Below are 27,337 nucleotides of genomic sequence, written 5' to 3' on the forward strand. Positions count from 1 at the left end.
CCGCCGGCCTGTGTTACTGTAGCCTCCGGCCTGTGTTACTGTAGCCTACGGCCTGTATTACTGTAGCCGCCGGCCTGTGTTACTGTAGAGTCCGGCCTGTGTTACTGTAGCCTCCGGCCTGTGTTACTGTAGCCTCCGGCCTGTGTTACTGGAGCCTCCGGCCTGTGTTGATGTAGCCTCCGGCCTGTGTTACTGTAGCCTCCGGCCTGTGTTACTGTACCCTCCGGCCTGTGTTACTGGAGCCTCCGGCCTGTGTTACTGTAGCCTCTGGCCTCTGTTACTGTACATTCCGGCCTGCGTTGCTGTAGCCTCCGGCCTGTGTTCCTGTAGCCTCCGGCTTGTATTACTGTAGCCTCCGCCCTGTGTTACGTAGCCTCCGGCCTGTGTTACTGGAGCCTCCGGCCTGTGTTACTGTAGCCTCCGGCCTGTGTTACTGGAGCCTCCGGTCTGTGTTACTGCAGCCTCCGGCCTGTGTTACTGGAGCCTACAGCCTGTGTTACTGTACCCTCCGGCCTGTGTTACTGTAGCCTCCGGTCTATGTTACTGTAGCCTCCGGCCTGTGTTGCTGTAGCCTCCGGGCTGTGTTACTGGAGCCTCCGGTCTGTGTTACTGGAGCCTCCGGCCTGTGCTCCTGTTGCCGCCGGCCTGTGTTACTGTAGCCTCCGGCCTGTGTTAGTGTAGCCTCCGGCCACTGTTACTGTAGCCTCCGGCCTGTGTTACTGGAGCCTCCGGCCTGTGTTACTGTAGCCTCCGGCCTGTGTTACTGGAGCCTCCGGACTGTGTTACTGTAGCTGCCGGCCTGTGTTACTGTAGCCGCCAGCCCGTGTTACTGTAGCCTCCGGCCTGTGTTACTGGAGCCTCCGGCCTGTGTTACTGTAGCCTCCGGCCTGCGTTACTGGAGCCTCCGGCCTGTGTTACTGTAGCCGCTGGCCTGTGTTACCGTAGCCTCCGGCCTGTGTTACTGTCATCTCTGTCTTGTGTTACTGTAGCCTCCGGCCCGTATTACTGTAGCCGCCGGCCTGTGTTACTGGAGCCTCCGGCCTGTGTTACTGTAGCCTACAGCCTGTGTTACTGTACCCTCCGGCCTGTGTTACTGTAGCCTCCGGTCTATGTTACTGTAGCCTCCGGCCTGTGTTGCTGTACCCTCCGGTCTGTATTACTGTAGCCGCCGGCCTGTGTTACTGTAGCCTCCGGCCTGTGTTACTGTAGCCTACGGCCTGTGTTACTGTAGCCTACGGCCTGTGTTACTATAGCCTAAGGCCTGTGTTACTATAGCCTCCGGCCTGTGTTACTGTAGCCTCCGGCCTGCGTTACTGTAGCCTACGGCCTGTGTTACTATAGCCTAAGGCCTGAGTTAGTGTAGCCTCCGGCCAGTGTTACTGTAGCCTCCGTCTTGTGTTATTGTAGTCTCCGGCCTGTGTTACTATAGCCTAAGGCATGTGTTACTGCAGTCTCTGGCCTGTGTTGCTGTACCCTCCGGCCTGTGTTGCTGTACCCTCCGGCCTGTGTTACTGCAGCCTCCGGCCTGTGTTACTGTAGCCTCCGGCCTGTGTTACTGTAGCCTCCGGCCTGTGTTACTGTAGCCTCCACCCTGTGTTACTGTAGCCGCCGGCCTGTGTTATTGTAGCCTCCGGCCTGTGTTACTGTAGCCCCCACCCTGTGTTACTGGAGCCTCCGGCCTGTGCTCCTGTAGCCGCCGGCCTGTGTTACTGTAGCCTCCGGCCTGTGTTACTGTAGCCGCCGGCCTGTGTTACTGGAGCCTCCGGCCTGTGTTACTGTAGCCTCCGGCCTGTGTTACTGTAGCCTCCGGCCTGTGTTACTGGAGCCCCGGACTGTGTTACTGTAGCCTCCGGCCTGTGTTACTGTAGCCTCCGGCCTGTGTTACTGTAGCCTCCGGCCTGTGTTACTGGAGCCTCCGGCCTGTGTTACTGTAGCCTCCGGCCTGTGTTACTGGAGCCTCCGGCCTGTGTTACTGTAGCCTCCGGCCTGTGTTACTGTAGCCTCCGGCCTGTGTTACTGTAGCCTCCGGCCTGTGTTACTGTAGCCTCCGGCCTGTGTTACTGTCGTCTCCGTCTTGTGTTACTGTAGTCTCCGGCCTGTGTTACTATAGCCTAAGGCCTGTGTTAGTGTAGCCGCCAGTCTGTGTTACTGCAGTCTCTGGCCTGTGTTGCTGTACCCTCCGGCCTGTGTTACTCAAGCCTCCGGCCTGTGTTACTGTAGCCTCCGGCCTGTGTTACTGTAGCCTCCGGCCTGTGTTACTGCAGTCTCTGGCCTGTGTTGCTGTACCCTCCGGCCTGTGTTGCTGTACTCTCCGGCCTGTGTTACTGTAGCCTCTGGCTTGTGTTACTGTAGCCTCCGGCCTGTGTTACTGTAGCCCCCACCCTGTGTTACTGGAGCCTCCGGCCTGTGCTCCTGTAGCCGCCGGCCTGTGTTACTGTAGCCTCCGGCCTGTGTTACTGTAGCCGCCGGCCTGTGTTACTGTAGCCTCCGGCCTGTGTTACTGGAGCCTCCGGACTGTGTTACTGTAGCTGCCGGCCTGTGTTACTGTAGCCGCCAGCCCGTGTTACTGTAGCCTCCGGCCTGTGTTACTGGAGCTTCCGGCTTGTGTTACTGTAGCCTCCGGCCTGTGTTACTGGAGCCTCCGGCCTGTGTTACTGGAGCCTCCGGCCTGTGTTACTGTAGCCGCTGGCCTGTGTTACCGTAGCCTCCGGCCTGTGTTACTGTCATCTCCGTCTTGTGTTACTGTAGTCTCCGGCCTGTGTTACTATAGCCTAAGGCCTGTGTTAGTGTAGCCACCAGTCTGTGTTACTGCAGTCTCTGGCCTGTGTTGCTGTACCCTCCGGCCTGTGTTGCTGTATCCTCCGGTCTGTATTACTGTAGCCGCCGGCCTGTGTTACTGTAGCCTCCGGCCTGTGTTACTGTAGCCTACAGCCTGTGTTACTATAGCCTAAGGCCTGTGTTAGTGTAGCCTCCGGCCAGTGTTACTGTAGCCTCCGTCTTGTGTTATTGTAGTCTCCGGCCTGTGTTACTATAGCCTAAGGCCTGTGTTACTGTAGCCTCCGGCCTGTGTTACTGTAGCCTCCGGCCTGCGTTACTGTAGCTTCCGGCCTGTGTTTCTGTAGCCTCCGGTCTGTGTTACTGTAGCCTCCGGCCTGTGTTACTGCAGTCTCTGGCCTGTGTTGCTGTACCCTCCGGCCTGTGTTGCTGTACCCTCCGGCCTGTGTTATTGTAGCCTCCGGCCTGTGTTACTGTAGCCTCCACCCTGTGTTACTGTAGCCGCCGGCCTGTGTTACTGTAGCCCCCACCCTGTGTTACTGGAGCCTCCGGCCTGTGTTGATGTAGCCGCCGGCCTGTGTTACTGTAGCCTCCGGCCTGTGTTACTGTAGCCTCCGGCCTGTGTTACTGTAGCCGCTGGCCTGTGTTACTGGAGCCTCCGGCCTGTGTTACTGGAGCCTCCGGCCTGTGTTACTGGAGCCTCCGGCCTGTGTTGCTGTACCCTCCGGCCTGTGTTACTGTAGCCTCCGGCCTGTGTTACTGTAGCCTCCACCCTGTGTTACTGTAGCCGCCGGCCTGTGTTACTGTAGCCTCCGGCCTGTGTTACTGTAGCCTACAGCCTGTGTTACTGTACCCTCCGGCCTGTGTTACTGTAGCCTCCGGTCTATGTTACTGTAGCCTCCGGCCTGTGTTGCTGTACCCTCCGGTCTGTATTACTGTAGCCGCCGGCCTGTGTTACTGTAGCCTCCGGCCTGTGTTACTGTAGCCTACGGCCTGTATTACTGTAGCCGCCGGCCTGTGTTACTGTAGAGTCCGGCCTGTGTTACTGTAGCCTCCGGCCTGTGTTACTGTAGCCTCCGGCCTGTGTTACTGGAGCCTCCGGCCTGTGTTGATGTAGCCTCCGGCCTGTGTTACTGTAGCCTCCGGCCTGTGTTACTGTACCCTCCGGCCTGTGTTACTGGAGCCTCCGGCCTGTGTTACTGTAGCCTCTGGCCTCTGTTACTGTACCCTCCGGCCTGCGTTGCTGTAGCCTCCGGCCTGTGTTCCTGTAGCCTCCGGCTTGTATTACTGTAGCCTCCGCCCTGTGTTACGTAGCCTCCGGCCTGTGTTACTGGAGCCTCCGGCCTGTGTTACTGTAGCCTCCGGCCTGTGTTACTGGAGCCTCCGGTCTGTGTTACTGCAGCCTCCGGCCTGTGTTACTGGAGCCTACAGCCTGTGTTACTGTACCCTCCGGCCTGTGTTACTGTAGCCTCCGGTCTATGTTGCTGTAGCCTCCGGCCTGTGTTGCTGTAGCCTCCGGGCTGTGTTACTGGAGCCTCCGGTCTGTGTTACTGGAGCCTCCGGCCTGTGCTCCTGTAGCCGCCGGCCTGTGTTACTGTAGCCTCCGGCCTGTGTTAGTGTAGCCTCCGGCCACTGTTACTGTAGCCTCCGGCCTGTGTTACTGGAGCCTCCGGCCTGTGTTACTGTAGCCTCCGGCCTGTGTTACTGGAGCCTCCGGACTGTGTTACTGTAGCTGCCGGCCTGTGTTACTGTAGCCGCCAGCCCGTGTTACTGTAGCCTCCGGCCTGTGTTACTGGAGCCTCCGGCCTGTGTTACTGTAGCCTCCGGCCTGCGTTACTGGAGCCTCCGGCCTGTGTTACTGTAGCCGCTGGCCTGTGTTACCGTAGCCTCCGGCCTGTGTTACTGTCATCTCTGTCTTGTGTTACTGTAGCCTCCGGCCCGTATTACTGTAGCCGCCGGCCTGTGTTACTGGAGCCTCCGGCCTGTGTTACTGTAGCCTACAGCCTGTGTTACTGTACCCTCCGGCCTGTGTTACTGTAGCCTCCGGTCTATGTTACTGTAGCCTTCGGCCTGTGTTGCTGTACCCTCCGGTCTGTATTACTGTAGCCGCCGGCCTGTGTTACTGTAGCCTCCGGCCTGTGTTACTGTAGCCTACGGCCTGTGTTACTGTAGCCTACGGCCTGTGTTACTATAGCCTAAGGCCTGTGTTACTATAGCCTCCGGCCTGTGTTACTGTAGCCTCCGGCCTGCGTTACTGTAGCCTACGGCCTGTGTTACTATAGCCTAAGGCCTGAGTTAGTGTAGCCTCCGGCCAGTGTTACTGCAGCCTCCGGACTGTGTTACTGTAGCCTCTGGCCTGAGTTACTGGAACCTCCGGCCTGTGTTACTGTAGCCTCCAGCCTGTGTTACTGCAGCCTCCGGCCTGTGTTACTGGAGCCTCCGGCCTGTGTTACTGCAGCCTCCGGCCTGTGTTACTGGAGCCTCCGGCCTGTGTTACTGGAGCCTCCGGCCTGTGTTACTGCAGCCCCCGGCCTGTGTTACTGTAGCTGCCAGTCTGTGTTACTGCAGCCTCCGGCCTGTGTTACTGTAGCCTCCAGCCAGTGTTACTGTAGCTGCCAGTCTGTGTTACTGCAGCCTCCGGCCTGTATTACTGTACCCTCCGGCCTGTGTAACCATACTCTCCGGCCTGTGTTACTGTAGCCTCCGGCCTGTGTAACCATACTCTCCGGCCTGTGTTACTGTAGCCTCCACCCTGTGTTGCTGTAGCCTCCAGCCTGTGTTACTGTACCCCCCGGGCCTGTGTTACTGTAGCCTCCGGCCTGTGTTACTGTACCCTCCGGGCCTGTGTTACTGGAGCCTCGGGCCTGTGTTACAGTAGCCTCCAGCCTGTGTTACTGTACCCTCCGGGCCTGTGTTACTGTAGCCTCCACCCTGTGTTGCTGTAGCCTCCAGCCTGTGTTACTGTAGCCTCCGGCCTGTGTTACTGGAGCCTCCGGCCTGTGTTACTGGAGCCGCCGGCCTGTGTAACCATACTCTCCGGCCTGTGTTACTGTAGCCTCCGGCCTGTGTTACTGGAGCCTCCGGAGTGTGTTACTGTAGCTGCCGGCCTGTGTTACTGTAGCCGCCAGCCCGTGTTACTGTAGCCTCCGGCCTGTGTTACTGGAGCTTCCGGCTTGTGTTACTGTAGCCTCCGGCCTGTGTTACTGGAGCCTCCGGCCTGTGTTACTGGAGCCTCCGGCCTGTGTTACTGTAGCCGCTGGCCTGTGTTACCGTAGCCTCCGGCCTGTGTTACTGTCATCTCCGTCTTGTGTTACTGTAGTCTCCGGCCTGTGTTACTATAGCCTAAGGCCTGTGTTAGTGTAGCCACCAGTCTGTGTTACTGCAGTCTCTGGCCTGTGTTGCTGTACCCTCCGGCCTGTGTTGCTGTATCCTCCGGTCTGTATTACTGTAGCCGCCGGCCTGTGTTACTGTAGCCTCCGGCCTGTGTTACTGTAGCCTACAGCCTGTGTTACTATAGCCTAAGGCCTGTGTTAGTGTAGCCTCCGGCCAGTGTTACTGTAGCCTCCGTCTTGTGTTATTGTAGTCTCCGGCCTGTGTTACTATAGCCTAAGGCCTGTGTTACTGTAGCCTCCGGCCTGTGTTACTGTAGCCTCCGGCCTGCGTTACTGTAGCTTCCGGCTTGTGTTTCTGTAGCCTCCGGTCTGTGTTACTGTAGCCTCCGGCCTGTGTTACTGCAGTCTCTGGCCTGTGTTGCTGTACCCTCCGGCCTGTGTTGCTGTACCCTCCGGCCTGTGTTACTGTAGCCTCTGGCCTGTGTTACTGTAGCCTCCACCCTGTGTTACTGTAGCCGCCGGCCTGTGTTACTGTAGCCCCCACCCTGTGTTACTGGAGCCTCCGGCCTGTGTTGATGTAGCCGCCGGCCTGTGTTACTGTAGCCTCCGGCCTGTGTTACTGTAGCCTCCGGCCTGTGTTACTGTAGCCGCTGGCCTGTGTTACTGGAGCCTCCGGCCTGTGTTACTGGAGCCTCCGGCCTGTGTTACTGGAGCCTCCGGCCTGTGTTGCTGTACCCTCCGGCCTGTGTTACTGTAGCCTCCGGCCTGTGTTACTGTAGCCTCCACCCTGTGTTACTGTAGCCGCCGGCCTGTGTTACTGTAGCCTCCGGCCTGTGTTACTGTAGCCTACAGCCTGTGTTACTGTACCCTCCGGCCTGTGTTACTGTAGCCTCCGGTCTATGTTACTGTAGCCTCCGGCCTGTGTTGCTGTACCCTCCGGTCTGTATTACTGTAGCCGCCGGCCTGTGTTACTGTAGCCTCCGGCCTGTGTTACTGTAGCCTACGGCCTGTATTACTGTAGCCGCCGGCCTGTGTTACTGTAGAGTCCGGCCTGTGTTACTGTAGCCTCCGGCCTGTGTTACTGTAGCCTCCGGCCTGTGTTACTGGAGCCTCCGGCCTGTGTTGATGTAGCCTCCGGCCTGTGTTACTGTAGCCTCCGGCCTGTGTTACTGTACCCTCCGGCCTGTGTTACTGGAGCCTCCGGCCTGTGTTACTGTAGCCTCTGGCCTCTGTTACTGTACATTCCGGCCTGCGTTGCTGTAGCCTCCGGCCTGTGTTCCTGTAGCCTCCGGCTTGTATTACTGTAGCCTCCGCCCTGTGTTACGTAGCCTCCGGCCTGTGTTACTGGAGCCTCCGGCCTGTGTTACTGTAGCCTCCGGCCTGTGTTACTGGAGCCTCCGGTCTGTGTTACTGCAGCCTCCGGCCTGTGTTACTGGAGCCTACAGCCTGTGTTACTGTACCCTCCGGCCTGTGTTACTGTAGCCTCCGGTCTATGTTACTGTAGCCTCCGGCCTGTGTTGCTGTAGCCTCCGGGCTGTGTTACTGGAGCCTCCGGTCTGTGTTACTGGAGCCTCCGGCCTGTGCTCCTGTTGCCGCCGGCCTGTGTTACTGTAGCCTCCGGCCTGTGTTAGTGTAGCCTCCGGCCACTGTTACTGTAGCCTCCGGCCTGTGTTACTGGAGCCTCCGGCCTGTGTTACTGTAGCCTCCGGCCTGTGTTACTGGAGCCTCCGGACTGTGTTACTGTAGCTGCCGGCCTGTGTTACTGTAGCCGCCAGCCCGTGTTACTGTAGCCTCCGGCCTGTGTTACTGGAGCCTCCGGCCTGTGTTACTGTAGCCTCCGGCCTGCGTTACTGGAGCCTCCGGCCTGTGTTACTGTAGCCGCTGGCCTGTGTTACCGTAGCCTCCGGCCTGTGTTACTGTCATCTCTGTCTTGTGTTACTGTAGCCTCCGGCCCGTATTACTGTAGCCGCCGGCCTGTGTTACTGGAGCCTCCGGCCTGTGTTACTGTAGCCTACAGCCTGTGTTACTGTACCCTCCGGCCTGTGTTACTGTAGCCTCCGGTCTATGTTACTGTAGCCTCCGGCCTGTGTTGCTGTACCCTCCGGTCTGTATTACTGTAGCCGCCGGCCTGTGTTACTGTAGCCTCCGGCCTGTGTTACTGTAGCCTACGGCCTGTGTTACTGTAGCCTACGGCCTGTGTTACTATAGCCTAAGGCCTGTGTTACTATAGCCTCCGGCCTGTGTTACTGTAGCCTCCGGCCTGCGTTACTGTAGCCTACGGCCTGTGTTACTATAGCCTAAGGCCTGAGTTAGTGTAGCCTCCGGCCAGTGTTACTGTAGCCTCCGTCTTGTGTTATTGTAGTCTCCGGCCTGTGTTACTATAGCCTAAGGCATGTGTTACTGCAGTCTCTGGCCTGTGTTGCTGTACCCTCCGGCCTGTGTTGCTGTACCCTCCGGCCTGTGTTACTGCAGCCTCCGGCCTGTGTTACTGTAGCCTCCGGCCTGTGTTACTGTAGCCTCCGGCCTGTGTTACTGTAGCCTCCACCCTGTGTTACTGTAGCCGCCGGCCTGTGTTATTGTAGCCTCCGGCCTGTGTTACTGTAGCCCCCACCCTGTGTTACTGGAGCCTCCGGCCTGTGCTCCTGTAGCCGCCGGCCTGTGTTACTGTAGCCTCCGGCCTGTGTTACTGTAGCCGCCGGCCTGTGTTACTGGAGCCTCCGGCCTGTGTTACTGTAGCCTCCGGCCTGTGTTACTGTAGCCTCCGGCCTGTGTTACTGGAGCCCCGGACTGTGTTACTGTAGCCTCCGGCCTGTGTTACTGTAGCCTCCGGCCTGTGTTACTGTAGCCTCCGGCCTGTGTTACTGGAGCCTCCGGCCTGTGTTACTGTAGCCTCCGGCCTGTGTTACTGGAGCCTCCGGCCTGTGTTACTGTAGCCTCCGGCCTGTGTTACTGTAGCCTCCGGCCTGTGTTACTGTAGCCTCCGGCCTGTGTTACTGTAGCCTCCGGCCTGTGTTACTGTCGTCTCCGTCTTGTGTTACTGTAGTCTCCGGCCTGTGTTACTATAGCCTAAGGCCTGTGTTAGTGTAGCCGCCAGTCTGTGTTACTGCAGTCTCTGGCCTGTGTTGCTGTACCCTCCGGCCTGTGTTACTCAAGCCTCCGGCCTGTGTTACTGTAGCCTCCGGCCTGTGTTACTGTAGCCTCCGGCCTGTGTTACTGCAGTCTCTGGCCTGTGTTGCTGTACCCTCCGGCCTGTGTTGCTGTACTCTCCGGCCTGTGTTACTGTAGCCTCTGGCTTGTGTTACTGTAGCCTCCGGCCTGTGTTACTGTAGCCCCCACCCTGTGTTACTGGAGCCTCCGGCCTGTGCTCCTGTAGCCGCCGGCCTGTGTTACTGTAGCCTCCGGCCTGTGTTACTGTAGCCGCCGGCCTGTGTTACTGTAGCCTCCGGCCTGTGTTACTGGAGCCTCCGGACTGTGTTACTGTAGCTGCCGGCCTGTGTTACTGTAGCCGCCAGCCCGTGTTACTGTAGCCTCCGGCCTGTGTTACTGGAGCTTCCGGCTTGTGTTACTGTAGCCTCCGGCCTGTGTTACTGGAGCCTCCGGCCTGTGTTACTGGAGCCTCCGGCCTGTGTTACTGTAGCCGCTGGCCTGTGTTACCGTAGCCTCCGGCCTGTGTTACTGTCATCTCCGTCTTGTGTTACTGTAGTCTCCGGCCTGTGTTACTATAGCCTAAGGCCTGTGTTAGTGTAGCCACCAGTCTGTGTTACTGCAGTCTCTGGCCTGTGTTGCTGTACCCTCCGGCCTGTGTTGCTGTATCCTCCGGTCTGTATTACTGTAGCCGCCGGCCTGTGTTACTGTAGCCTCCGGCCTGTGTTACTGTAGCCTACAGCCTGTGTTACTATAGCCTAAGGCCTGTGTTAGAGTAGCCTCCGGCCAGTGTTACTGTAGCCTCCGTCTTGTGTTATTGTAGTCTCCGGCCTGTGTTACTATAGCCTAAGGCCTGTGTTACTGTAGCCTCCGGCCTGTGTTACTGTAGCCTCCGGCCTGCGTTACTGTAGCTTCCGGCCTGTGTTTCTGTAGCCTCCGGTCTGTGTTACTGTAGCCTCCGGCCTGTGTTACTGCAGTCTCTGGCCTGTGTTGCTGTACCCTCCGGCCTGTGTTGCTGTACCCTCCGGCCTGTGTTACTGTAGCCTCCGGCCTGTGTTACTGTAGCCTCCACCCTGTGTTACTGTAGCCGCCGGCCTGTGTTACTGTAGCCCCCACCCTGTGTTACTGGAGCCTCCGGCCTGTGTTGATGTAGCCGCCGGCCTGTGTTACTGTAGCCTCCGGCCTGTGTTACTGTAGCCTCCGGCCTGTGTTACTGTAGCCGCTGGCCTGTGTTACTGGAGCCTCCGGCCTGTGTTACTGGAGCCTCCGGCCTGTGTTACTGGAGCCTCCGGCCTGTGTTGCTGTACCCTCCGGCCTGTGTTACTGTAGCCTCCGGCCTGTGTTACTGTAGCCTCCACCCTGTGTTACTGTAGCCGCCGGCCTGTGTTACTGTAGCCTCCGGCCTGTGTTACTGTAGCCTACAGCCTGTGTTACTGTACCCTCCGGCCTGTGTTACTGTAGCCTCCGGTCTATGTTACTGTAGCCTCCGGCCTGTGTTGCTGTACCCTCCGGTCTGTATTACTGTAGCCGCCGGCCTGTGTTACTGTAGCCTCCGGCCTGTGTTACTGTAGCCTACGGCCTGTATTACTGTAGCCGCCGGCCTGTGTTACTGTAGAGTCCGGCCTGTGTTACTGTAGCCTCCGGCCTGTGTTACTGTAGCCTCCGGCCTGTGTTACTGGAGCCTCCGGCCTGTGTTGATGTAGCCTCCGGCCTGTGTTACTGTAGCCTCCGGCCTGTGTTACTGTACCCTCCGGCCTGTGTTACTGGAGCCTCCGGCCTGTGTTACTGTAGCCTCTGGCCTCTGTTACTGTACCCTCCGGCCTGCGTTGCTGTAGCCTCCGGCCTGTGTTCCTGTAGCCTCCGGCTTGTATTACTGTAGCCTCCGCCCTGTGTTACGTAGCCTCCGGCCTGTGTTACTGGAGCCTCCGGCCTGTGTTACTGTAGCCTCCGGCCTGTGTTACTGGAGCCTCCGGTCTGTGTTACTGCAGCCTCCGGCCTGTGTTACTGGAGCCTACAGCCTGTGTTACTGTACCCTCCGGCCTGTGTTACTGTAGCCTCCGGTCTATGTTGCTGTAGCCTCCGGCCTGTGTTGCTGTAGCCTCCGGGCTGTGTTACTGGAGCCTCCGGTCTGTGTTACTGGAGCCTCCGGCCTGTGCTCCTGTAGCCGCCGGCCTGTGTTACTGTAGCCTCCGGCCTGTGTTAGTGTAGCCTCCGGCCACTGTTACTGTAGCCTCCGGCCTGTGTTACTGGAGCCTCCGGCCTGTGTTACTGTAGCCTCCGGCCTGTGTTACTGGAGCCTCCGGACTGTGTTACTGTAGCTGCCGGCCTGTGTTACTGTAGCCGCCAGCCCGTGTTACTGTAGCCTCCGGCCTGTGTTACTGGAGCCTCCGGCCTGTGTTACTGTAGCCTCCGGCCTGCGTTACTGGAGCCTCCGGCCTGTGTTACTGTAGCCGCTGGCCTGTGTTACCGTAGCCTCCGGCCTGTGTTACTGTCATCTCTGTCTTGTGTTACTGTAGCCTCCGGCCCGTATTACTGTAGCCGCCGGCCTGTGTTACTGGAGCCTCCGGCCTGTGTTACTGTAGCCTACAGCCTGTGTTACTGTACCCTCCGGCCTGTGTTACTGTAGCCTCCGGTCTATGTTACTGTAGCCTTCGGCCTGTGTTGCTGTACCCTCCGGTCTGTATTACTGTAGCCGCCGGCCTGTGTTACTGTAGCCTCCGGCCTGTGTTACTGTAGCCTACGGCCTGTGTTACTGTAGCCTACGGCCTGTGTTACTATAGCCTAAGGCCTGTGTTACTATAGCCTCCGGCCTGTGTTACTGTAGCCTCCGGCCTGCGTTACTGTAGCCTACGGCCTGTGTTACTATAGCCTAAGGCCTGAGTTAGTGTAGCCTCCGGCCAGTGTTACTGTAGCCTCCGTCTTGTGTTATTGTAGTCTCCGGCCTGTGTTACTATAGCCTAAGGCATGTGTTACTGCAGTCTCTGGCCTGTGTTGCTGTACCCTCCGGCCTGTGTTGCTGTACCCTCCGGCCTGTGTTACTGCAGCCTCCGGCCTGTGTTACTGTAGCCTCCGGCCTGTGTTACTGTAGCCTCCGGCCTGTGTTACTGTAGCCTCCACCCTGTGTTACTGTAGCCGCCGGCCTGTGTTATTGTAGCCTCCGGCCTGTGTTACTGTAGCCCCCACCCTGTGTTACTGGAGCCTCCGGCCTGTGCTCCTGTAGCCGCCGGCCTGTGTTACTGTAGCCTCCGGCCTGTGTTACTGTAGCCGCCGGCCTGTGTTACTGGAGCCTCCGGCCTGTGTTACTGTAGCCTCCGGCCTGTGTTACTGTAGCCTCCGGCCTGTGTTACTGGAGCCCCGGACTGTGTTACTGTAGCCTCCGGCCTGTGTTACTGTAGCCTCCGGCCTGTGTTACTGTAGCCTCCGGCCTGTGTTACTGGAGCCTCCGGCCTGTGTTACTGTAGCCTCCGGCCTGTGTTACTGGAGCCTCCGGCCTGTGTTACTGTAGCCTCCGGCCTGTGTTACTGTAGCCTCCGGCCTGTGTTACTGTAGCCTCCGGCCTGTGTTACTGTAGCCTCCGGCCTGTGTTACTGTCGTCTCCGTCTTGTGTTACTGTAGTCTCCGGCCTGTGTTACTATAGCCTAAGGCCTGTGTTAGTGTAGCCGCCAGTCTGTGTTACTGCAGTCTCTGGCCTGTGTTGCTGTACCCTCCGGCCTGTGTTGCTGTACCCTCCGGTCTGTATTACTGTAGCCGCCGGCCTGTGTTACTGTAGCCTCCGGCCTGTGTTACTGTAGCCTACGGCCTGTGTTACTGTACCCTCCGGCCTGTGTTACTGTAGCCTCCGGCCTGTATTACTGTAGCCACCAGCCTGTGTTACTGTAGCCTCCGGCCTGTGTTACTGTAGCCGCCGGCCTGTGTTACTGGAGCCTCCAGCCTGTGTTACTGTAGCCTCCGGCCTGTGTTACTGTACCCTCCGGCCTGTGTTACTGGAGCCTCCGGCCTGTGTTACTGTAGCCTCTGGCCTCTGTTACTGTACCCTCCGGCCTGCGTTGCTGTAGCCTCCGGCCTGTGTTACTGTAGCCTCCGGCTTGTATTACTGTAGCCTCCGCCCTGTGTTACGTAGCCTCCGGCCTGTGTTACTGGAGCCTCCGGCCTGTGTTACTGTAGCCTCCGGCCTGTGTTACTGGAGCCTCCGGTCTGTGTTACTGCAGCCTCCGGCCTGTGTTACTGGAGCCTACTGCCTGTGTTACTGTACCCTCCGGCCTGTGTTACTGTAGCCTCCGGTCTATGTTACTGTAGCCTCCGGCCTGTGTTGCTGTAGCCTCCGGGCTGTGTTACTGGAGCCTCCGGTCTGTGTTACTGGAGCCTCCGGCCTGTGCTCCTGTAGCCGCCGGCCTGTGTTACTGTAGCCTCCGGCCTGTGTTAGTGTAGCCTCCGGCCACTGTTACTGTAGCCTCCGGCCTGTGTTACTGGAGCCTCCGGCCTGTGTTACTGTAGCCTCCGGCCTGTGTTACTGGAGCCTCCGGACTGTGTTACTGTAGCTGCCGGCCTGTGTTACTGTAGCCGCCAGCCCGTGTTACTGTAGCCTCCGGCCTGTGTTACTGGAGCCTCCGGCCTGTGTTACTGTAGCCTCCGGCCTGCGTTACTGGAGCCTCCGGCCTGTGTTACTGTAGCCGCTGGCCTGTGTTACCGTAGCCTCCGGCCTGTGTTACTGTCATCTCTGTCTTGTGTTACTGTAGCCTCCGGCCTGTGTTACTGTAGCCTACGGCCTGTGTTACTGTACCCTCCGGCCTGTGTTACTGTAGCCTCCGGCCTGTATTACTGTAGCCGCCGGCCTGTGTTACTGTAGCCTCCGGCCTGTGTTACTGTAGCCTACAGCCTGTGTTACTGTACCCTCCGGCCTGTGTTACTGTAGCCTCCGGTCTATGTTACTGTAGCCTCCGGCCTGTGTTGCTGTACCCTCCGGTCTGTATTACTGTAGCCTACGGCCTGTGTTACTGTAGCCTACGGCCTGTGTTTCTATAGCCTAAGGCCTGTGTTACTATAGCCTCCGGCCTGTGTTACTGTAGCCTCCGGCCTGCGTTACTGTAGCCTACGGCCTGTGTTACTATAGCCTAAGGCCTGAGTTAGTGTAGCCTCCGGCCAGTGTTACTGCAGCCTCCGGACTGTGTTACTGTAGCCTCTGGCCTGAGTTACTGGAACCTCCGGCCTGTGTTACTGTAGCCTCCAGCCTGTGTTACTGCAGCCTCCGGCCTGTGTTACTGGAGCCTCCGGCCTGTGTTACTGCAGCCTCCGGCCTGTGTTACTGGAGCCTCCGGCCTGTGTTACTGGAGCCTCCGGCCTGTGTTACTGCAGCCCCCGGCCTGTGTTACTGTAGCTGCCAGTCTGTGTTACTGCAGCCTCCGGCCTGTATTACTGTACCCTCCGGCCTGTGTAACCATACTCTCCGGCCTGTGTTACTGTAGCCTCCGGCCTGTGTAACCATACTCTCCGGCCTGTGTTACTGTAGCCTCCACCCTGTGTTGCTGTAGCCTCCAGCCTGTGTTACTGTACCCCCCGGGCCTGTGTTACTGTAGCCTCCGGCCTGTGTTACTGTACCCTCCGGGCCTGTGTTACTGGAGCCTCGGGCCTGTGTTACAGTAGCCTCCAGCCTGTGTTACTGTACCCTCCGGGCCTGTGTTACTGTAGCCTCCACCCTGTGTTGCTGTAGCCTCCAGCCTGTGTTACTGTAGCCTCCGGCCTGTGTTACTGGAGCCTCCGGCCTGTGTTACTGGAGCCGCCGGCCTGTGTAACCATACTCTCCGGCCTGTGTTACTGTAGCCTCCGGCCTGTGTTACTGTAGCCTCCGGCCTGTGTTACTGTAGCCTCCGGCCTGTGTTACTGCAGTCTCTGGCCTGTGTTGCTGTACCCTCCGGCCTGTGTTGCTGTACTCTCCGGCCTGTGTTACTGTAGCCTCTGGCTTGTGTTACTGTAGCCTCCGGCCTGTGTTACTGTAGCCCCCACCCTGTGTTACTGGAGCCTCCGGCCTGTGCTCCTGTAGCCGCCGGCCTGTGTTACTGTAGCCTCCGGCCTGTGTTACTGTAGCCGCCGGCCTGTGTTACTGTAGCCTCCGGCCTGTGTTACTGGAGCCTCCGGACTGTGTTACTGTAGCTGCCGGCCTGTGTTACTGTAGCCGCCAGCCCGTGTTACTGTAGCCTCCGGCCTGTGTTACTGGAGCCTCCTGCCTGTGTTACTGTAGCCTCCGGCCTGCATTACTGGAGCCTCCGGCCTGTGTTACTGTAGCCGCTGGCCTGTGTTACCGTAGCCTCCGGCCTGTGTTACTGTCATCTCTGTCTTGTGTTACTGTAGCCTCCGGCCCGTATTACTGTAGCCGCCGGCCTGTGTTACTGGAGCCTCCGGCCTGTGTTACTGTAGCCTACAGCCTGTGTTACTGTACCCTCCGGCCTGTGTTACTGTAGCCTCCGGTCTATGTTACTGTAGCCTCCGGCCTGTGTTGCTGTACCCTCCGGTCTGTATTACTGTAGCCGCCGGCCTGTGTTACTGTAGCCTCCGGCCTGTGTTACTGTAGCCTACGGCCTGTGTTACTGTAGCCTACGGCCTGTGTTACTATAGCCTAAGGCCTGTGTTACTATAGCCTCCGGCCTGTGTTACTGTAGCCTCCGGCCTGCGTTACTGTAGCCTACGGCCTGTGTTACTATAGCCTAAGGCCTGAGTTAGTGTAGCCTCCGGCCAGTGTTACTGTAGCCTCCGTCTTGTGTTATTGTAGTCTCCGGTCTGTGTTACTATAGCCTAAGGCCTGTGTTACTGCAGTCTCTGGCCTGTGTTGCTGTACCCTCCGGCCTGTGTTGCTGTACCCTCCGGCCTGTGTTACTGTAGCCTCCGGCCTGTGTTACTGTAGCCTCCGGCCTGTGTTACTGTAGCCTCCACCCTGTGTTACTGTAGCCGCCGGCCTGTGTTATTGTAGCCTCCGGCCTGTGTTACTGTAGCCCCCACCCTGTGTTACTGGAGCCTCCGGCCTGTGCTCCTGTAGCCGCCGGCCTGTGTTACTGTAGCCTCCGGCCTGTGTTACTGTAGCCGCCGGCCTGTGTTACTGTAGCCTCCGGCCTGTGTTACTGGAGCCTCCGGCCTGTGTTACTGTAGCCTCCGGCCTGTGTTACTGTAGCCTCCGGCCTGTGTTACTGGAGCCCCGGACTGTGTTACTGTAGCCTCCGGCCTGTGTTACTGTAGCCTCCGGCCTGTGTTACTGTAGCCTCCGGCCTGTGTTACTGGAGCCTCCGGCCTGTGTTACTGTAGCCTCCGGCCTGTGTTACTGGAGCCTCCGGCCTGTGTTACTGTAGCCTCCGGCCTGTGTTACTGTAGCCTCCGGCCTGTGTTACTGTAGCCTCCGGCCTGTGTTACTGTAGCCTCCGGCCTGTGTTACTGTCGTCTCCGTCTTGTGTTACTGTAGTCTCCGGCCTGTGTTACTATAGCCTAAGGCCTGTGTTAGTGTAGCCGCCAGTCTGTGTTACTGCAGTCTCTGGCCTGTGTTGCTGTACCCTCCGGCCTGTGTTGCTGTACCCTCCGGTCTGTATTACTGTAGCCGCCGGCCTGTGTTACTGTAGCCTCCGGCCTGTGTTACTGTAGCCTACGGCCTGTGTTACTGTACCCTCCGGCCTGTGTTACTGTAGCCTCCGGCCTGTATTACTGTAGCCGCCGGCCTGTGTTACTGTAGCCTCCGGCCTGTGTTACTGTAGCCGCCGGCCTGTGTTACTGGAGCCTCCGGCCTGTGTTACTGTAGCCTCCGGCCTGTGTTACTGTACCCTCCGGCCTGTGTTACTGGAGCCTCCGGCCTGTGTTACTGTAGCCTCTGGCCTCTGTTACTGTACCCTCCGGCCTGCGTTGCTGTAGCCTCCGGCCTGTGTTACTGTAGCCTCCGGCTTGTATTACTGTAGCCTCCGCCCTGTGTTACGTAGCCTCCGGCCTGTGTTACTGGAGCCTCCGGCCTGTGTTACTGTAGCCTCCGGCCTGTGTTACTGGAGCCTCCGGTCTGTGTTACTGCAGCCTCCGGCCTGTGTTACTGGAGCCTACAGCCTGTGTTACTGTACCCTCCGGCCTGTGTTACTGCAGCCTCCGGCCTGTGTTACTGGAGCCTCCGGCCTGTGTTACTGCAGCCTCCGGCCTGTGTTACTGGAGCCTCCGGCCTGTGTTACTGGAGCCTCCGGCCTGTGTTACTGCAGCCCCCGGCCTGTGTTACTGTAGCTGCCAGTCTGTGTTACTGCAGCCTCCGGCCTGTGTTACTGTAGCCTCCAGCCAGTGTTACTGTAGCTGCCAGTCTGTGTTACTGCAGCCTCCGGCCTGTATTACTGTACCCTCCGGCCTGTGTAACCATACTCTCCGGCCTGTGTTACTGTAGCCTCCGGCCTGTGTAACCATACTCTCCGGCCTGTGTTACTGTAGCCTCCACCCTGTGTTGCTGTAGCCTCCAGCCTGTGTTACTGTACCCCCCGGGCCTGTGTTACTGTAGCCTCCGGCCTGTGTTACTGTACCCTCCGGGCCTGTGTTACTGGAGCCTCGGGCCTGTGTTACAGTAGCCTCCAGCCTGTGTTACTGTACCCTCCGGACCTGTGTTACTGTAGCCTCCACCCTGTGTTGCTGTAGCCTCCAGCCTGTGTTACTGTAGCCTCCGGCCTGTGTTACTGGAGCCTCCGGCCTGTGTTACTGGAGCCGCCGGCCTGTGTAACCATACTCTCCGGCCTGTGTTACTGTAGCCTCCGGCCTGTGTTACTGTAGCCTCCGGCCTGTGTTACTGTAGCCTCCGGCCTGTGTTACTGCAGTCTCTGGCCTGTGTTGCTGTACCCTCCGGCCTGTGTTGCTGTACTCTCCGGCCTGTGTTACTGTAGCCTCTGGCTTGTGTTACTGTAGCCTCCGGCCTGTGTTACTGTAGCCCCCACCCTGTGTTACTGGAGCCTCCGGCCTGTGCTCCTGTAGCCGCCGGCCTGTGTTACTGTAGCCTCCGGCCTGTGTTACTGTAGCCGCCGGCCTGTGTTACTGTAGCCTCCGGCCTGTGTTACTGGAGCCTCCGGACTGTGTTACTGTAGCTGCCGGCCTGTGTTACTGTAGCCGCCAGCGCGTGTTACTGTAGCCTCCGGCCTGTGTTACTGGAGCCTCCTGCCTGTGTTACTGTAGCCTCCGGCCTGCATTACTGGAGCCTCCGGCCTGTGTTACTGTAGCCGCTGGCCTGTGTTACCGTAGCCTCCGGCCTGTGTTACTGTCATCTCTGTCTTGTGTTACTGTAGCCTCCGGCCCGTATTACTGTAGCCGCCGGCCTGTGTTACTGGAGCCTCCGGCCTGTGTTACTGTAGCCTACAGCCTGTGTTACTGTACCCTCCGGCCTGTGTTACTGTAGCCTCCGGTCTATGTTACTGTAGCCTCCGGCCTGTGTTGCTGTACCCTCCGGTCTGTATTACTGTAGCCGCCGGCCTGTGTTACTGTAGCCTCCGGCCTGTGTTACTGTAGCCTACGGCCTGTGTTACTGTAGCCTACGGCCTGTGTTACTATAGCCTAAGGCCTGTGTTACTATAGCCTCCGGCCTGTGTTACTGTAGCCTCCGGCCTGCGTTACTGTAGCCTACGGCCTGTGTTACTATAGCCTAAGGCCTGAGTTAGTGTAGCCTCCGGCCAGTGTTACTGTAGCCTCCGTCTTGTGTTATTGTAGTCTCCGGTCTGTGTTACTATAGCCTAAGGCCTGTGTTACTGCAGTCTCTGGCCTGTGTTGCTGTACCCTCCGGCCTGTGTTGCTGTACCCTCCGGCCTGTGTTACTGTAGCCTCCGGCCTGTGTTACTGTAGCCTCCGGCCTGTGTTACTGTAGCCTCCACCCTGTGTTACTGTAGCCGCCGGCCTGTGTTATTGTAGCCTCCGGCCTGTGTTACTGTAGCCCCCACCCTGTGTTACTGGAGCCTCCGGCCTGTGCTCCTGTAGCCGCCGGCCTGTGTTACTGTAGCCTCCGGCCTGTGTTACTGTAGCCGCCGGCCTGTGTTACTGTAGCCTCCGGCCTGTGTTACTGGAGCCTCCGGCCTGTGTTACTGTAGCCTCCGGCCTGTGTTACTGTAGCCTCCGGCCTGTGTTACTGGAGCCCCGGACTGTGTTACTGTAGCCTCCGGCCTGTGTTACTGTAGCCTCCGGCCTGTGTTACTGTAGCCTCCGGCCTGTGTTACTGGAGCCTCCGGCCTGTGTTACTGTAGCCTCCGGCCTGTGTTACTGGAGCCTCCGGCCTGTGTTACTGTAGCCTCCGGCCTGTGTTACTGTAGCCTCCGGCCTGTGTTACTGTAGCCTCCGGCCTGTGTTACTGTAGCCTCCGGCCTGTGTTACTGTCGTCTCCGTCTTGTGTTACTGTAGTCTCCGGCCTGTGTTACTATAGCCTAAGGCCTGTGTTAGTGTAGCCGCCAGTCTGTGTTACTGCAGTCTCTGGCCTGTGTTGCTGTACCCTCCGGCCTGTGTTGCTGTACCCTCCGGTCTGTATTACTGTAGCCGCCGGCCTGTGTTACTGTAGCCTCCGGCCTGTGTTACTGTAGCCTACGGCCTGTGTTACTGTACCCTCCGGCCTGTGTTACTGTAGCCTCCGGCCTGTATTACTGTAGCCGCCGGCCTGTGTTACTGTAGCCTCCGGCCTGTGTTACTGTAGCCGCCGGCCTGTGTTACTGGAGCCTCCGGCCTGTGTTACTGTAGCCTCCGGCCTGTGTTACTGTACCCTCCGGCCTGTGTTACTGGAGCCTCCGGCCTGTGTTACTGTAGCCTCTGGCCTCTGTTACTGTACCCTCCGGCCTGCGTTGCTGTAGCCTCCGGCCTGTGTTACTGTAGCCTCCGGCTTGTATTACTGTAGCCTCCGCCCTGTGTTACGTAGCCTCCGGCCTGTGTTACTGGAGCCTCCGGCCTGTGTTACTGTAGCCTCCGGCCTGTGTTACTGGAGCCTCCGGTCTGTGTTACTGCAGCCTCCGGCCTGTGTTACTGGAGCCTACAGCCTGTGTTACTGTACCCTCCGGCCTGTGTTACTGCAGCCTCCGGCCTGTGTTACTGGAGCCTCCGGCCTGTGTTACTGCAGCCTCCGGCCTGTGTTACTGGAGCCTCCGGCCTGTGTTACTGGAGCCTCCGGCCTGTGTTACTGCAGCCCCCGGCCTGTGTTACTGTAGCTGCCAGTCTGTGTTACTGCAGCCTCCGGCCTGTGTTACTGTAGCCTCCAGCCAGTGTTACTGTAGCTGCCAGTCTGTGTTACTGCAGCCTCCGGCCTGTATTACTGTACCCTCCGGCCTGTGTAACCATACTCTCCGGCCTGTGTTACTGTAGCCTCCGGCCTGTGTAACCATACTCTCCGGCCTGTGTTACTGTAGCCTCCACCCTGTGTTGCTGTAGCCTCCAGCCTGTGTTACTGTACCCCCCGGGCCTGTGTTACTGTAGCCTCCGGCCTGTGTTACAGTAGCCTCCAGCCTGTGTTACTGTACCCTCCGGGCCTGTGTTACTGTAGCCTCCACCCTGTGTTGCTGTAGCCTCCAGCCTGTGTTACTGTAGCCTCCGGCCTGTGTTACTGGAGCCTCCGGCCTGTGTTACTGGAGCCGCCGGCCTGTGTAACCATACTCTCCGGCCTGTGTTACTGTAGCCTCCGGCCTGTGTTACTGTAGCCTCCGGCCTGTGTTACTGTAGCCTCCGGCCTGTGTTACTGCAGTCTCTGGCCTGTGTTGCTGTACCCTCCGGCCTGTGTTGCTGTACTCTCCGGCCTGTGTTACTGTAGCCTCTGGCTTGTGTTACTGTAGCCTCCGGCCTGTGTTACTGTAGCCCCCACCCTGTGTTACTGGAGCCTCCGGCCTGTGCTCCTGTAGCCGCCGGCCTGTGTTACTGTAGCCTCCGGCCTGTGTTACTGTAGCCGCCGGCCTGTGTTACTGTAGCCTCCGGCCTGTGTTACTGGAGCCTCCGGACTGTGTTACTGTAGCTGCCGGCCTGTGTTACTGTAGCCGCCAGCGCGTGTTACTGTAGCCTCCGGCCTGTGTTACTGGAGCTTCCGGCTTGTGTTACTGTAGCCTCCGGCCTGTGTTACTGGAGCCTCCGGCCTGTGTTACTGGAGCCTCCGGCCTGTGTTACTGTAGCCGCTGGCCTGTGTTACCGTAGCCTCCGGCCTGTGTTACTGTCATCTCCGTCTTGTGTTACTGTAGTCTCCGGCCTGTGTTACTATAGCCTAAGGCCTGTGTTAGTGTAGCCACCAGTCTGTGTTACTGCAGTCTCTGGCCTGTGTTGCTGTACCCTCCGGCCTGTGTTGCTGTATCCTCCGGTCTGTATTACTGTAGCCGCCGGCCTGTGTTACTGTAGCCTCCGGCCTGTGTTACTGTAGCCTACAGCCTGTGTTACTATAGCCTAAGGCCTGTGTTAGTGTAGCCTCCGGCCAGTGTTACTGTAGCCTCCGTCTTGTGTTATTGTAGTCTCCGGCCTGTGTTACTATAGCCTAAGGCCTGTGTTACTGTAGCCTCCGGCCTGTGTTACTGTAGCCTCCGGCCTGCGTTACTGTAGCTTCCGGCCTGTGTTTCTGTAGCCTCCGGTCTGTGTTACTGTAGCCTCCGGCCTGTGTTACTGCAGTCTCTGGCCTGTGTTGCTGTACCCTCCGGCCTGTGTTGCTGTACCCTCCGGCCTGTGTTACTGTAGCCTCCGGCCTGTGTTACTGTAGCCTCCACCCTGTGTTACTGTAGCCGCCGGCCTGTGTTACTGTAGCCCCCACCCTGTGTTACTGGAGCCTCCGGCCTGTGTTGATGTAGCCCCCGGCCTGTGTTACTGTAGCCTCCGGCCTGTGTTACTGTAGCCTCCGGCCTGTGTTACTGTAGCCGCTGGCCTGTGTTACTGGAGCCACCGGCCTGTGTTACTGGAGACTACAGCCTGTGTTACTGTACCCTCCGGCCTGTGTTACTGTAGCCTCCGGTCTATGTTACTGTAGCCTCCGGCCTGTGTGGCTGTAGCCTCCGGGCTGTGTTACTGGAGCCTCCGGTCTGTGTTACTGGAGCCTCCGGCCTGTGCTCCTGTAGCCGCCGGCCTGTGTTACTGTAGCCTCCGGCCTGTGTTAGTGTAGCCTCCGGCCACTGTTACTGTAGCCTCCGGCCACTGTTACTGTAGCCTCCGGCCTGTGTTACTGTAGCCTCCGGCCTGTGTTACTGGAGCCTCCGGCCTGTGTTGCTGTACCCTCCGGCCTGTGTTACTGTAGCCTCCGGCCTGTGTTACTGTAGCCTCCACCCTGTGTTACTGTAGCCGCCGGCCTGTGTTACTGTAGCCTCCGGCCTGTGTTACTGTAGCCTACAGCCTGTGTTACTGTACCCTCCGGCCTGTGTTACTGTAGCCTCCGGTCTATGTTACTGTAGCCTCCGGCCTGTGTTGCTGTACCCTCCGGCCTGTGTTACTGTAGCCTCCGGCCTGTGTTACTGTAGCCTCCGGCCTGTGTTACTGGAGCCTCCGGCCTGTGTTGATGTAGCCTCCGGCCTCTGTTACTGTAGCCTCCGGCCTGTGTTACTGTACCCTCCGGCCTGTGTTACTGGAGCCTCCGGCCTGTGTTACTGGAGCCTACAGCCTGTGTTACTGTACCCTCCGGCCTGTGTTACTGTAGCCTCCGGTCTATGTTACTGTAGCCTCCGGCCTGTGTTGCTGTAGCCTCCGGGCTGTGTTACTGGAGCCTCCGGTCTGTGTTACTGGAGCCTCTGGCCTGTGCTCCTGTAGCCGCCGGCCTGTGTTACTGTAGCCTCCGGCCTGTGTTAGTGGAGCCTCCGGCCTGTGTTACTGTAGCCTCCGGCCTGTGTTACTGGAGCCTCCGGACTGTGTTACTGTAGCTGCCGGCCTGTGTTACTGTAGCCGCCAGCCCGTGTTACTGTCGCCTCCGGCCTGTGTTACTGTAGCCTCCGGCCACTGTTACTGTAGCCTCCGGCCTGTGTTACTGGAGCCTCCGGCCTGTGTTACTGTAGCCTCCGGCCTGTGTTACTGGAGCCTCCGGACTGTGTTACTGTAGCTGCCGGCCTGTGTTACTGTAGCCGCCAGCCCGTGTTACTGTCGCCTCCGGCCTGTGTTACTGGAGCCTCCGGCCTGTGATACTGTAGCCTCCGGCCTGCGTTACTGGAGCCTTCGGCCTGTGTTACTGTAGCCGCTGGCCTGTGTTACCGTAGCCTCCGGCCTGTGTTACTGTCATCTCTGTCTTGTGTTACTGTAGCCTCTGGCCTGTGTTACTGTAGCCTACGGCCTGTGTTACTGTACCCTCCGGCCTGTGTTACTGTAGCCTCCGGCCTGTATTACTGTAGCCGCCGGCCTGTGTTACTGTAGCCTCCGGCCTGTGTTACTGTAGCCTACAGCCTGTGTTACTGTACCCTCCGGCCTGTGTTACTGTAGCCTCCGGTCTATGTTACTGTAGCCTCCGGCCTGTGTTGCTGTACCCTCCGGTCTGTATTACTGTAGCCTACGGCCTGTGTTACTGTAGCCTACGGCCTGTGTTTCTATAGCCTAAGGCCTGTGTTACTATAGCCTCCGGCCTGTGTTACTGTAGCCTCCGGCCTGCGTTACTGTAGCCTACGGCCTGTGTTACTATAGCCTAAGGCCTGAGTTAGTGTAGCCTCCGGCCAGTGTTACTGCAGCCTCCGGACTGTGTTACTGTAGCCTCTGGCCTGAGTTACTGGAACCTCCGGCCTGTGTTACTGTAGCCTCCAGCCTGTGTTACTGCAGCCTCCGGCCTGTGTTACTGGAGCCTCCGGCCTGTGTTACTGCAGCCTCCGGCCTGTGTTACTGGAGCCTCCGGCCTGTGTTACTGGAGCCTCCGGCCTGTGTTACTGCAGCCTCCGGCCTGTGTTACTGTAGCCTCCAGCCAGTGTTACTGTAGCTGCCAGTCTGTGTTACTGCAGCCTCCGGCCTGTATTACTGTACCCTCCGGCCTGTGTAACCATACTCTCCGGCCTGTGTTACTGTAGCCTCCGGCCTGTGTAACCATACTCTCCGGCCTGTGTTACTGTAGCCTCCACCCTGTGTTGCTGTAGCCTCCAGCCTGTGTTACTGTACCCCCCGGGCCTGTGTTACTGTAGCCTCCGGCCTGTGTTACTGTACCCTCCGGGCCTGTGTTACTGGAGCCTCGGGCCTGTGTTACAGTAGCCTCCAGCCTGTGTTACTGTACCCTCCGGGCCTGTGTTACTGTAGCCTCCACCCTGTGTTGCTGTAGCCTCCAGCCTGTGTTACTGTAGCCTCCGGCCTGTGTTACTGGAGCCTCCGGCCTGTGTTACTGGAGCCGCCGGCCTGTGTAACCATACTCTCCGGCCTGTGTTACTGTAGCCTCCGGCCTGTGTTACTGTAGCCTCCGGCCTGTGTTACTGTAGCCTCCGGCCTGTGTTACTGCAGTCTCTGGCCTGTGTTGCTGTACCCTCCGGCCTGTGTTGCTGTACTCTCCGGCCTGTGTTACTGTAGCCTCTGGCTTGTGTTACTGTAGCCTCCGGCCTGTGTTACTGTAGCCCCCACCCTGTGTTACTGGAGCCTCCGGCCTGTGCTCCTGTAGCCGCCGGCCTGTGTTACTGTAGCCTCCGGCCTGTGTTACTGTAGCCGCCGGCCTGTGTTACTGTAGCCTCCGGCCTGTGTTACTGGAGCCTCCGGACTGTGTTACTGTAGCTGCCGGCCTGTGTTACTGTAGCCGCCAGCGCGTGTTACTGTAGCCTCCGGCCTGTGTTACTGGAGCTTCCGGCTTGTGTTACTGTAGCCTCCGGCCTGTGTTACTGGAGCCTCCGGCCTGTGTTACTGGAGCCTCCGGCCTGTGTTACTGTAGCCGCTGGCCTGTGTTACCGTAGCCTCCGGCCTGTGTTACTGTCATCTCCGTCTTGTGTTACTGTAGTCTCCGGCCTGTGTTACTATAGCCTAAGGCCTGTGTTAGTGTAGCCACCAGTCTGTGTTACTGCAGTCTCTGGCCTGTGTTGCTGTACCCTCCGGCCTGTGTTGCTGTATCCTCCGGTCTGTATTACTGTAGCCGCCGGCCTGTGTTACTGTAGCCTCCGGCCTGTGTTACTGTAGCCTACAGCCTGTGTTACTATAGCCTAAGGCCTGTGTTAGTGTAGCCTCCGGCCAGTGTTACTGTAGCCTCCGTCTTGTGTTATTGTAGTCTCCGGCCTGTGTTACTATAGCCTAAGGCCTGTGTTACTGTAGCCTCCGGCCTGTGTTACTGTAGCCTCCGGCCTGCGTTACTGTAGCTTCCGGCCTGTGTTTCTGTAGCCTCCGGTCTGTGTTACTGTAGCCTCCGGCCTGTGTTACTGCAGTCTCTGGCCTGTGTTGCTGTACCCTCCGGCCTGTGTTGCTGTACCCTCCGGCCTGTGTTACTGTAGCCTCCGGCCTGTGTTACTGTAGCCTCCACCCTGTGTTACTGTAGCCGCCGGCCTGTGTTACTGTAGCCCCCACCCTGTGTTACTGGAGCCTCCGGCCTGTGTTACTGTAGCCTCCGGCCTGTGTTACTGTAGCCTCCGGCCTGTGTTACTGTAGCCGCTGGCCTGTGTTACTGGAGCCTCCGGCCTGTGTTACTGGAGCCTCCGGCCTGTGTTACTGGAGCCTCCGGCCTGTGTTGCTGTACCCTCCGGCCTGTGTTACTGTAGCCTCCGGCCTGTGTTACTGTAGCCTCCACCCTGTGTTACTGTAGCCGCCGGCCTGTGTTACTGTAGCCTCCGGCCTGTGTTACTGTAGCCTACAGCCTGTGTTACTGTACCCTCCGGCCTGTGTTACTGTAGCCTCCGGTCTATGTTACTGTAGCCTCCGGCCTGTGTTGCTGTACCCTCCGGTCTGTATTACTGTAGCCGCCGGCCTGTGTTACTGTAGCCTCCGGCCTGTGTTACTGTAGCCTACGGCCTGTATTACTGTAGCCGCCGGCCTGTGTTACTGTAGAGTCCGGCCTGTGTTACTGTAGCCTCCGGCCTGTGTTACTGTAGCCTCCGGCCTGTGTTACTGGAGCCTCCGGCCTGTGTTGATGTAGCCTCCGGCCTGTGTTACTGGAGCCTCCGGCCTGTGTTACTGTAGCCTCTGGCCTCTGTTACTGTACCCTCCGGCCTGCGTTGCTGTAGCCTCCGGCCTGTGTTACTGTAGCCTCCGGCTTGTATTACTGTAGCCTCCGCCCTGTGTTACGTAGCCTCCGGCCTGTGTTACTGGAGCCTCCGGCCTGTGTTACTGTAGCCTCCGGCCTGTGTTACTGGAGCCTCCGGTCTGTGTTACTGCAGCCTCCGGCCTGTGTTACTGGAGCCTACAGCCTGTGTTACTGTACCCTCCGGCCTGTGTTACTGTAGCCTCCGGTCTATGTTACTGTAGCCTCCGGCCTGTGTTGCTGTAGCCTCCGGGCTGTGTTACTGGAGCCTCCGGTCTGTGTTACTGGAGCCTCCGGCCTGTGCTCCTGTAGCCGCCGGCCTGTGTTACTGTAGCCTCCGGCCTGTGTTAGTGTAGCCTCCGGCCACTGTTACTGTAGCCTCCGGCCTGTGTTACTGGAGCCTCCGGCCTGTGTTACTGGAGCCTCCGGCCTGTGTTGCTGTACCCTCCGGCCTGTGTTACTGTAGCCTCCGGCCTGTGTTACTGTAGCCTCCACCCTGTGTTACTGTAGCCGCCGGCCTGTGTTACTGTAGCCTCCGGCCTGTGTTACTGTCGCCTACAGCCTGTGTTACTGTACCCTCCGGCCTGTGTTACTGTAGCCTCCGGTCTATGTTACTGTAGCCTCCGGCCTGTGTTGCTGTACCCTCTGGCCTGTGTTACTGTAGCCTCCGGCCTGTGTTACTGTAGCCTCCGGCCTGTGTTACTGGAGCCTCCGGCCTGTGTTGATGTAGCCTCCGGCCTGTGTTACTGTAGCCTCCGGCCTGTGTTACTGTACCCTCCGGCCTGTGTTACTGGAGCCTCCGGCCTGTGTTACTGTAGCCTCTGGCCTCTGTTACTGTACCCTCCGGCCTGCGTTGCTGTAGCCTCCGGCCTGTGTTACTGTAGCCTCCGGCTTGTATTACTGTAGCCTCCGCCCTGTGTTACGTAGCCTCCGGCCTGTGTTACTGGAGCCTCCGGCCTGTGTTACTGTAGCCTCCGGCCTGTGTTACTGGAGCCTCCGGTCTGTG

The sequence above is a fragment of the Mustelus asterias genome, chromosome 13 (assembly GCF_964213995.1).
Source record: "Mustelus asterias chromosome 13, sMusAst1.hap1.1, whole genome shotgun sequence".
NCBI classification, from domain to species: Eukaryota; Metazoa; Chordata; class Chondrichthyes; order Carcharhiniformes; family Triakidae; genus Mustelus; species Mustelus asterias.